This window comes from Nuphar pumila, chromosome 17, assembly GCF_984573655.1.
Source record: "Nuphar pumila chromosome 17, dmNupPumi1.hap1.1, whole genome shotgun sequence".
NCBI lineage: Eukaryota > Viridiplantae > Streptophyta > Magnoliopsida > Nymphaeales > Nymphaeaceae > Nuphar > Nuphar pumila.
In genome coordinates, this window is record NC_143265.1 from 58,547,212 (window position 1) to 58,557,975 (window position 10,764).

A 10,764-nucleotide genomic window follows, 5' to 3' on the forward strand; every position below is an offset into this window, starting at 1 on the left:
AAAAGGTTTTTCTTTATTTTAGTTCTAGTTCTAGTTTATTCACATAAAATTTTATAATTTTTTGACATGTTTACAGATTTTTTCTTTATTTTTGGGGGCATAAATAGGCAAATCTTGGATTTTTCTTCAATTTTTCAATAATTGAAGAAAATCTATAAATGCCTATATTTATTTCTAACATGTTTATTCATTTTGCAGGATTTTCTTTTCTTTTCTTTTCAATTAATATAACCCATTCAAGTGTTGTAATAATACATTAATGAGAAAATTTACTTTATGCTTAGTTTAGAATGAATGAGCATCTTAGTTTAATTTTTTTCATTTTTATTTATTGCATCTTTTTCTTTTATTTCTTAAAAACACTATGAAAACACGAATGTCACATGCACCATTTAATTAAGGATAAATAATGTTAAGTAAAGTGCGTATTCACGGCCATAGTCTGGATATGAATAATACTTAAAATTATTATTCTTTGTTAAAATACAATTCATTTTAAAAGATTATCATATTTCAAATACATTTTCTTTCTTTATTAGAATCTAAAATAAAGATTAAATCAAAGTATATTCATGTCCATGGTCATAAATATACGAAAATTTAATCTTGTTTTAATTCTGTAAATGCACAAAAATTCATTTCATTCTTTATTGGAATTTAGAGAAAGATTAAAATTATAATATGTTTGTGACCATAGTCATGAATATATTTAAGTTTTAATCTTGTTTTATTTCTATTAAAGAATGAAGTTTGATTTTAATTCCAATTTAAACAAATTCTTTTAATGCATTTCATCATTTAAGGTAGAAATTGCATCATTTCTTTTCTCCTTTTCTAAAAATTTAAAATTTTCAAAGTATTCTTTATTTTTTCAAGCATTTTTCAAGTGGTTTTCGAAATTCCTTTCCCATTTATTAACAAAACATTTTTTATTTTATTCTAAGTCATTTTTTAAATCATTTTCAAGATTATTTCAAACCATTTTAAAACCTTTTCAAGATAATTTCAAGTTTATTCTAATTCATTTTCAAAATATTTTCAAACTTATTCAAAGTATTTTTTTTTAAGCTTTGGATTTTCTAAAATCCTCCTTTTCAAAAATAACTTTAACTTTTAATTTCAAATTTCAAATTCCAATTCCAAAAATGCAATTTTCAAATTTCAATTCCAATTTCAATCTAAATCTTAAATTTCAATTCTCTAAATTCAAAATAATCTCAAGATTCCAATTTTCGATTTTATTTCTAACTTTCTATTTCTCAAATTCCAAATTTCAATTTTGAACTTCATTTCAATTCTTGATTTTTATTTCAAACTAAAATTCAAATTTCACTTTGAATTTCTAATTCTAAATTCCAATTTCATTTCCAAAATTTCAATCTCAATTTCTAATTTTTAAATTAATTTTCAAATTCAATTACATTTTCAATTTTAAATCTCCAATTTTAATTCAAAGTTCAATCTTAATTTCCAATTTCAATTCTAAATTCTGATTTTTAATTTCCATTTTTAAATTCCAAATTCAATTTCAAAAATCGATTTCTAAGTTTAATTATGATTTCAAGAATCACTTCCAATTTCAAAGTTAACTTTAATCTCAAAACTTTGATTTCCATTCCAAAAGTCAATTTTGAATTCTATTCCAGAATCCAACTCAAATTCAATTTCAAATCAAAGTTTAAGTTCAATTTCATTCTGATTTTTAAACTTCAAATCATTCTAAATTCGATTTCTGAATTCAATTCTCATTTCAGAAATCAAACTTAAAATTCAAATTTCGATCTTCTACTTTGAAATTGAATTTTATTTCCAAATCTAAATTGATTTCTGAACTTTAAAGTCATTTCTAAATGAATATTTTCAAATCCATTTCAAAATCACTTGGAAAATTCCAAATCTTCAAAGTATTTCAAAAAACATACATCTTTTCAAGTTCAAAATCATAGCACAAGCATGATTTAATGTGCATTTTAGGACTTAGAATAATTTCTTAGACAAATTTAGGCAAGTCAAAGGCATAAATTCGATCATTGGTTCAATTACCCTTGGTAAAGGCGCCAGGAATGGTTGAACCTCATACCAATGAGCGAATCCCGTCTCCCCATTTTTCCAGCGAATTTCAAAACAGAGGCGAGTAATTTCAAAATATCTTTTTCAAACGGTCAAGTGAGACCTTGCAAGAGTTTTTCTCTTTTTCCCCAAAAAGGAAGAAAAGAATTTTTTTTTACAATGATCACATTTACCTCATCTGAAGTAATGCCAAGTAAGTCCAAATCTGATTTCTACACGTTTCAAGAAAATCATGTAAGAGAAGCATTCAACTCGTGACTACAGGGGCTTTGCCCCTACCGACGATCAAAACGACAGGGGGTGGAGCCCCCTGTTTTGCCAAAAAGATCAAAGGGGCAGAGGGAAAAGCCCCCTATCGGCAGGCTCGAGGACAAGGGTGAGGCCCTCTGTCTTGCCAGAAAGATAAAAGGGGTAGGGGGCAAAGCCCTCTGCCAGCAGGCATGAGGACAAAGGCGGATCCCCCCCGTCTTGTTGGAGAGACCAAAGGGGCAGGGGAGGCCTGGCAGAGGTGGTCGGGACCTCTGCTAGCCCCCCCCCCCCCCCCCCACCACCCCCACCCACCGACCTCAGATGGGTGGGAAGGGCCTGACAGAGGCAGTCGGTCCTTGTCGGTCCTTGCCGGCCCTCCGGCAACCATCGAAGGAAAATGGGGAGGCTCTGGCAGAGGCCACCCGGTCATCTGTCGGACTTTCAACGGCTCTAGGGGAAGGGGAAGGCTCTGACAGAGGCCACCAGGCCTCTGTTGGACCTCCAACCGTCATGAGGGAAGCCTGGGAAGGGAAAGGCTTTGGCAGAGGACACTGACCCTATGCCGGTCCTCCGGCGATCCCGATCGAACGAGAAAAGAAAAATAGGAGAAGGGGTTTACCTGCGGGAGGCGCCGGTGCTCGTCGCGGGTTGGAGAGGGGGATCGGCTCACCGAAAATCGCAGAGGGGGAAGCAAAAAGAGAGGATGAGAGGGAGTCGATGGCCACTGATAACATAACGGCCGATGATGGTCGTTACGAGAGGTGAGGAGGAAGGGGAGGGCAGCGCAGGAAAAGGCATTGCGAGCCCTTCCCCGCGACCTTACTATTTTAACCCTAATGGGTTCTCAGATCCAGGTCGGTTCTAGACCCGACCCCAGTCCGATAAAAATTTCTGGGGTGGGCGACCGCCCACCCATGCCCACACCTGGCTCCGCCACTGCTCTAGGCCAACTCAGTCTACACCTAGATTATCCCTCTGCTGCTATTTGCATGGACGATAATACCTGTGCACCGATGGAGTTACCATCCGGTCCTGCTAGAATCCCACCGCAGGCAATGATGGTGCTCACAACGTTGGTGCTACTTCTAAGCATACACTTTGCAGGATCTCCCAGGAAACTAGAACTGGGTGTCTTTTCTAAGTTGTTTGCCTAACAAACCAGTGCTCATGGAGGCTTGTCTCATGCAACCGAGCTAAGGAAAGTGTAGTTGGTGTTCCACAAAACAACCTCAACACGAGCATAAAGTTTTTATTAATGCACTTAAAACATTTGCTTCAACCTCATCCTCTCTTTGTTGAGCTCTCTCACCCCACAAACAACAAGTTGTTTTGGAGTTGATCTAGCCCCTATGCATGTTTCACTAACATGTGCAAGATGTTGACTTTTCTTTGCCATCAGTATCCCTTGCCATGTACACCCTTAGCTATAGGGATGCATAGGAGCCGAGCTTGGGCTGGCTCTGCTCGAAAAGCAAATTTGTTTGTTCAAGCGCAGGTTGGCTCGTGCTTGAGCCAAGCTTAAACAACCTTTGTCAGGGATCGGTTCGAGCTGAGCCACGAATAAATCAGCTCGGCTAGAGCTGAACACCTTTAATTTAAAAACCTTTTTAAAATAGTTCAAATTGATCCGCAGCCTGACTCGGCTTGAGTTGTACGCCTTTAATTTTAAATCCTTTTTAAAGTTTTTGAAATTTGTGTAAAATGCTTCCACAAAAGAGAAGAAAAGGGTGGGATTGAATCCATGCCACTTCTAAAGACGACAAAAGACTTATCCGTTAAGGTAATAGTGCTCTTTGTGACCACATTATGGACAAAATATTATATATATATAATGTGAGTCGAGCTTAATCTTAGCTAGACTACTTGCTCAAGCTTACCTCATTTATTTTTTTGAACGAGTTTGAACCAAGCTTAAACGGGTCAAGCACGAGCTAGCTCGATTCATTGTGGATCCCTACTCAGCTACATTGGCCGACAAGTTTATTAACTTTTAGGGTTGGGCGAAGGTGCTCCACCATGGTCTGGTCCTCTCAGTCCAGAAGCTTATTGTGATATGCAAACAAGCATCCCCGAGTATTTGGGAGCTTGAGAACTGTATAGATACATCATGGCTCTTATACAAATGTTGGAACCAATAGGTTCTTAAACTCGATTTGAATGAGATCACCAAATTAATGGGGTATGTGTGCTAGAAGAAAGGGTTGAACCTCTGACACACATTCTACCTTATTGAGTTATTCTAGCCCCTCTCTGAATATGAGATACTTCACAATCCTCCATTAAAGCTCAATTATTGCTCTGTCTTACTTGTCATGGCCATAGTTTTATTATATAGACAACTATGTTGAATTGAAATTAACTTCACCATTAACTTGAATGTAATGTCTCATTAATGTCAATAACCCCCTCCATAACCAATTATACATGCAACCACTAAATAACATTAATATAATATTAATATGAGATTTATAATCTCCATTTCACATAAAATTCTCTTAACAGTGCCACCATTTTAGTGGGCTTTGGGGTTCCCTTTGTGAGATCCCATGGTACCAAGATTCAACAACTTTTATGCAAACCTTCAAGATCATCAAAATAATGAGCAAAGCAAACAATAAAAGAAATATATTCATAAAGAGAAAAACCCAACTTTTATCTTATTGGCAACCCATTTCACATATTATAAGCATGCATAGTATCTTTCAACTTAAGAGAGAGAGTGCCCAATTGGCTTGTTCCCGGATCAAGAATGCCCCCTTTCACCGATCATTTGAGTATCATTGGAGGGAACACCTACCGCACTCACCACCATGGATTTGGGCTCTCTGGCTGCATGCCTCCACCAAATGATCAAACCCTGCTGGCATGCACGGCATCAGGGAACAGAGAGAGCTTTAGTTTTGTTTTTTGATTCATTTTTTTATTGAGATTACATATCTACTATTATTTTTCGATTATTCCTCCCTAAAGTAGTATTATTTGTTTGCCCTATTCTTTCTAGTTATTTCCTTTTGTACCCTTTGTTTTTTTAGAAGAGAGGCACTCTTAATGGAAAATTTCATAAACAAGCTTGTTCTTTGAAAATTGTCCAAGACAAGGTTGTCTCTGGTTTTTCTAGAACAACCCCAAACTTTATGAAATTTTAGGAAACCACCTTAACTTTTCTATTTAACTCAACAAGTTTTGGATTTTCGTTTCAGGGTTCTGGTTTATTGTTTTTACCCAAAACCGCTTATGACTTTTTTGAAATTATAAAAAAGTGATTCTTTTGTGTTGTTTGCCTCCTAGAGCTTTATTTTTTATAAAATAAAGTTGAAACTTGTTTGTCTTTAATATTTCTGATAAATACATGATTAATTATTGATTGAACTTTGGAAACTAGATATTATTGTGCTCAAAAAATAGATTGAACACTTTATTTATAGCACACAACATACAAAATATGTTTTTGTGTAAGAAAGCTTTTTTTACATAACATGGAATGCTTGATAATAAATATGACATCTCAAATGATCATGATTAATGTTGTGCTATTTTCTTTATTTTTGGATGTTGGATTTTTTTTTTTTGCTAACATAAAATAATAAAAATCAAGAAAATGACTAATAGGGTTTGTGCTACCGAACTAGCGACGACTGAGATAAACTGAATGGCACCAACTTTCATATCTGGAAGAGGAGAATTCCTCTTGCACTCACTCTAGAAGGCATTGAAAATGTCTTAACCAAAGAGACGCAGGACCTTAGAGAAGTTGCAATTGGGGAAAATAAAAATGCCTACAATAAATAAATAAAAAATGTACTGGTTGGGACTATCATGCTTAAGTACATGAAAGATGACCTCATTAGGGTATTTGAGGATTGCTCCACTGCTAAATCTATATTTGAAGCTATATCTACTAAGTATGACACTACATCAGAGATTCATATTTAATTTCTCTTAGAGTAATGTAATTCATGCAAAATGCAAGAAAGTGAAAACATAATTGATCACGTGAACAAGATGTTTGTGATGACAAAATACTTAGCAATAGTTGGGAATATAATCCCATATTGAATACCATCCTTAACAACATACCATCTTTATGGAGGATAGTTGCAACCGCTCTTAGGCTGAACTCTAAGAATCTAACATTAAAAAAGCTACTCACTCAATTGAAATTTGAGCAATAATATATGCAACAGGATAAGAATACTGAATTACATTTTGCTAGAGATGCTTCCAATAATAGCCACTCTCAATTCAAAAAAAAGTCATTTAAACATTTTGATAAATTTGATAAGAACAAAGGTCCATTATTCTGAAAATCGCAGAAAGCCGCCTCCCTGGTGTAGTGTGGCAAACTTGGGGACTTTAAGATGGATTGACAAGCTCTGTCTCTTTCGCAGCATGCATTGTCATGGTCCCTAAAGTGCGAAATCATGGCTTAGAGTTTTTGTAAATATTTAATCGTCTAAAAAGTCACATTTTCATGGAAAAGACATGATCTATCATTTGAACCCTAGGAAATTCTTCATCCAAACACATCTACATGGTTTGATTTGCAAAATAAGTATTGAAAATACCCAATTCACATGATATATATATATATATATATATATATATATTGAGTAACTAGAATATGAGAATGAAATATAAGAACTAGAAATATGGGCATTTTCAACACTTTTTTTTGCAAATCAAACCATGTAGATGTGCTTGGCATGGTGAATTTGCTAGGAATCAACCATTGGGTCATGTATTTTTGATGAAAAATCGTTATTTTTGAATGCTTGAATATTTATTTAGATTATGAGCCATTGATTTTAAAACCTTAAAAAATCACATTTATGCATCAAAATAGAATGATTCAAGAGCGGGTTCTTATAAAACCAAGCATATAGATCACATCTATACAGTTAGATTCAAGAAAGAAAAACAAAAAATCCATGAAAATAGTGGTTCACACATTAGTTCTCTCTCTCTCTCTCTCTCTCTCTCTATATATATATATATATATATATATATATATATATATATATATGGCAACAAAAGTATAAAGCATAAAAAAACCTGCAAGAAATTAAAATGTTTTGAAAAACTCAAATTTTTGCAGAATATCAGCAAGAATAAACAAATAACATTTTGTGAAGAAATACAAATAAAAAAAATTTAAAAACAAAAGCTTGTAGTTTTTTCACGATAAATAGTTGTTAAAAACATTAATATCTTGTTCAAAACATGATATTTGATGCAACTTTTTCAATAAATATTTTAAAAATATATTTTTAATAAAAATGTTTATGCAAACTGTGCATCAAATCATAAAAACTGGCTCACACGAGTGGTGGAGTCTGGGTCAAACGAATGGAAAATACTTTGTATTCAAACACATAGTTAAACTACGCTTTATTGTCAAAAAGAAAAATCAATTAATTGAGTAAATAAAAAGAAAGTGTGAGTAAATAAGAAGAGAGTGTGGCCCTCTATAGAGGACTTTAAACAAATGAATAATGGCCTTATTACAAACCTAATTAATTAAAATAAAATAAAATAAAAACCTAATCTAAAAAAAAAATGAAAGAGTCTTCAGTGCTTTGAGTCTTTAGTCTCCTTGATGGTTCAGGTAATGCGTGTTTTCTTTTGCTCTCTGAGGACTTTTTGGGAGCACTTTTGAGGGCCTAAAGGGACCACAGAGGGCACTTCAAGGGATCAAAATAGGACTCACCGCACGTTCGATCGCTTTCCTGCAAGAATAAAAAACACAAAACACAGCAGAAAGAAGAAAACTACACTAATTCTAAACTTAAAAATCAGCAAAAAGAATTGAACTAACCTAACTACAATAAAAGATGGATTAGCAACTAGATCAAACTAAATGCCAGATGCCGGAAAAGCAATTAACTAATTGTGACAAATATATTAAATTAATTTAAGATAGTCAACTAACTATTGAATTATTTAACAGTCTAATATCATGAAATAAAAAATTATGAGCAGCACTATAGAATAAAAATCTAATTGTGTAACCAATAAACCAAAACAAATTAATACTAACAAAAACACGTGAAACGAATTAATGACTTTAAACCACCTAACTACGTAAAAATAAATGAACTCGTAAGATGACTATACACGACTAGGAACTACAAATCAGCTGATATAAAATGAATTTCTATAATGAACACATGATGTGAAAATCCTAGGGTAATCATTCTTATAACAAAACAAAAGAAATTGCAAAAACGTTATATTAAAAGTTAACTAATCTATTTAACCAAAAGTCAACAACTCTATAATAATTAACATGTAGTATTAACCTAACTTAGCTATTAAGGTTAAAAGAGAGTGTTATAGAAATCTAAGTAAAAATCGTGATAATGAGAATTTGGAGAAGTATATGATAGCAAAGAAGGAAACTAAAAAAGTAGTTTGGAACGCGAGGGATAAGGTATATAAGGAGGTTTATGACAAGTTGGATACCAAAGAGGGTGAGAAGGATATTTATAGGCTTGCAAAGATGAGAGATAGGAAATCAAGGGATCTGTGTATGGTTAGATGTATCAAAGATGAAACACAAAGGGTTTTAGTCAAAGATGAGGAGATTAAGGAGAGATGGAAAGATTATTTTGATAAGCTATTTAATGAAAGTCATGCTCAGGATCTTGGAGACTTTTCAATTCCTTTTCATGAGATGAATCGTGACTTCATGCGCAAGATTCAAAAGAAAGAAATTGCAGAGGCTTTGAAGAAAATGAAATCAAGAAGGGCAGTTGGCCCAGATGGTATACCTATCGAGGCTTGGAAATGCTTGGGAGAGAAAGGTTTAGAATGGTTGAAAAATCTTTTTAACAAGATTTGGCGGACAAATAAGATGCCTAATGAGTGGAGGAAGAGTACTTTGGTGCCTCTATATAAGAATAAGGGTGATATACAATATTGCACAAACTATCGTGGTATAAAACTCATATACTATGAAACTTTGGGAGAGGGTGATTGAGTCTAGGTTGAAGAAGATTGTCATGATATTGGAGAATCAATTTGGTTTTATGCCTGGAAGATCAACTATGGAAGCTATACATCTTCTTAGACAACTTATTGAGAGAAATAGAGAGAGGAACAAAGATTTACATATGGTTTTTATTGATTTGGAGAAGGCTTACGATAGAGTACCTAGGGACGTTCTCTGGTGGACAATGATGAAGAAAGGTGTTTCTCTCAAGTACATTAGTATAATTAAAGATATGTATGAAGGAATAGTAACCAATGTCGGCACTTGTAGAGGGGTGACAACCAATTTTCCTATAACGGTTGGGTTACATCAAGGATCTGCTTTAAGCCCTTTCCTATTTGCTATAGTGATGGATGAGCTTACGAGATCAATTCAAGAAAATGTGTCGTGGTGTATGTTGTTTGCTGATGATATTGTTTTGATTGATGAGTCTAGAGTTGGGGTTAATGCTAAGTTAGAATTATGGAGACAGACATTGGAAGCAAGAGGTTTTAAGTTGAGTAAGAGTAAGACAAAATACATGGAATGTCGATTTAGTAAGCAACGAAGTAGTGATGGGAGTGTAGTGAAGCTTGGTGAGCACGAAATATCAGTGGATGATTCTTTCAAATATTTGGGATCTATCATTCAAAAGTATGGAGAAATTGTTGGAGATGTAAATCATAGGATAAAGGTTGGGTGGATGAAATGGAAGAGTGCAACTGGAGTGTTGTGCGATCGTAGAATGCCATTGCGGTTGAAGGGAAAGTTTTATAGGACGACTATTATGCCCGCTTTACTATATAGTACGGAATGTTGGGCTGCCAAGAGACATCATATTCAAAAAATGAGTGTAGCTGAGATGCGTATGCTGAGATGGATGTGTGGAAATACAATAAAAGATAAGATTCAGAACGAGGAGATACGTAAGAAGGTAGGCGTTGCCCCCATTGAAAATAAGATGAGAGAGAATCATTTACGGTGGTTTGGACATATTCAACGAAGGCCTAATGATGCTTCAATTAGAAGGATGGAGAAATGGGAAAATATATTAGTTAAAAGAGGTTGGGGTAGGCTTAGGAAGACATGGATGGAGGTGATAAGAAAAGATATGAATGCTTTGAACCTCACCGAGGACATGTCATTGGATAGAAATGAATGGAGGAGAAGGATTCATGTGGAAGACCCATAATGATTTTCTTTGTTGGTTCATATCGCTGACCCCAATTGTTTTGGGATGAAGGCGTAGTAGTTGTTGTTGTTGTTGTATTAACCTAACTTATGCAATACCTAGTAACGTTCATGCAGAAATCAAATTTCGTATCTAACCTACTAATTGAAATTGCTTAAATGACCTAATGGCATCACACTTTGAATTCGGCCTGGGTTTAACGCTGGTTCTTTGAATAGCGTCAAACACGCATACAGGCGTGTTTGGCATTGTTTATTAAAAGACAACTAATGCACAGCGTGAA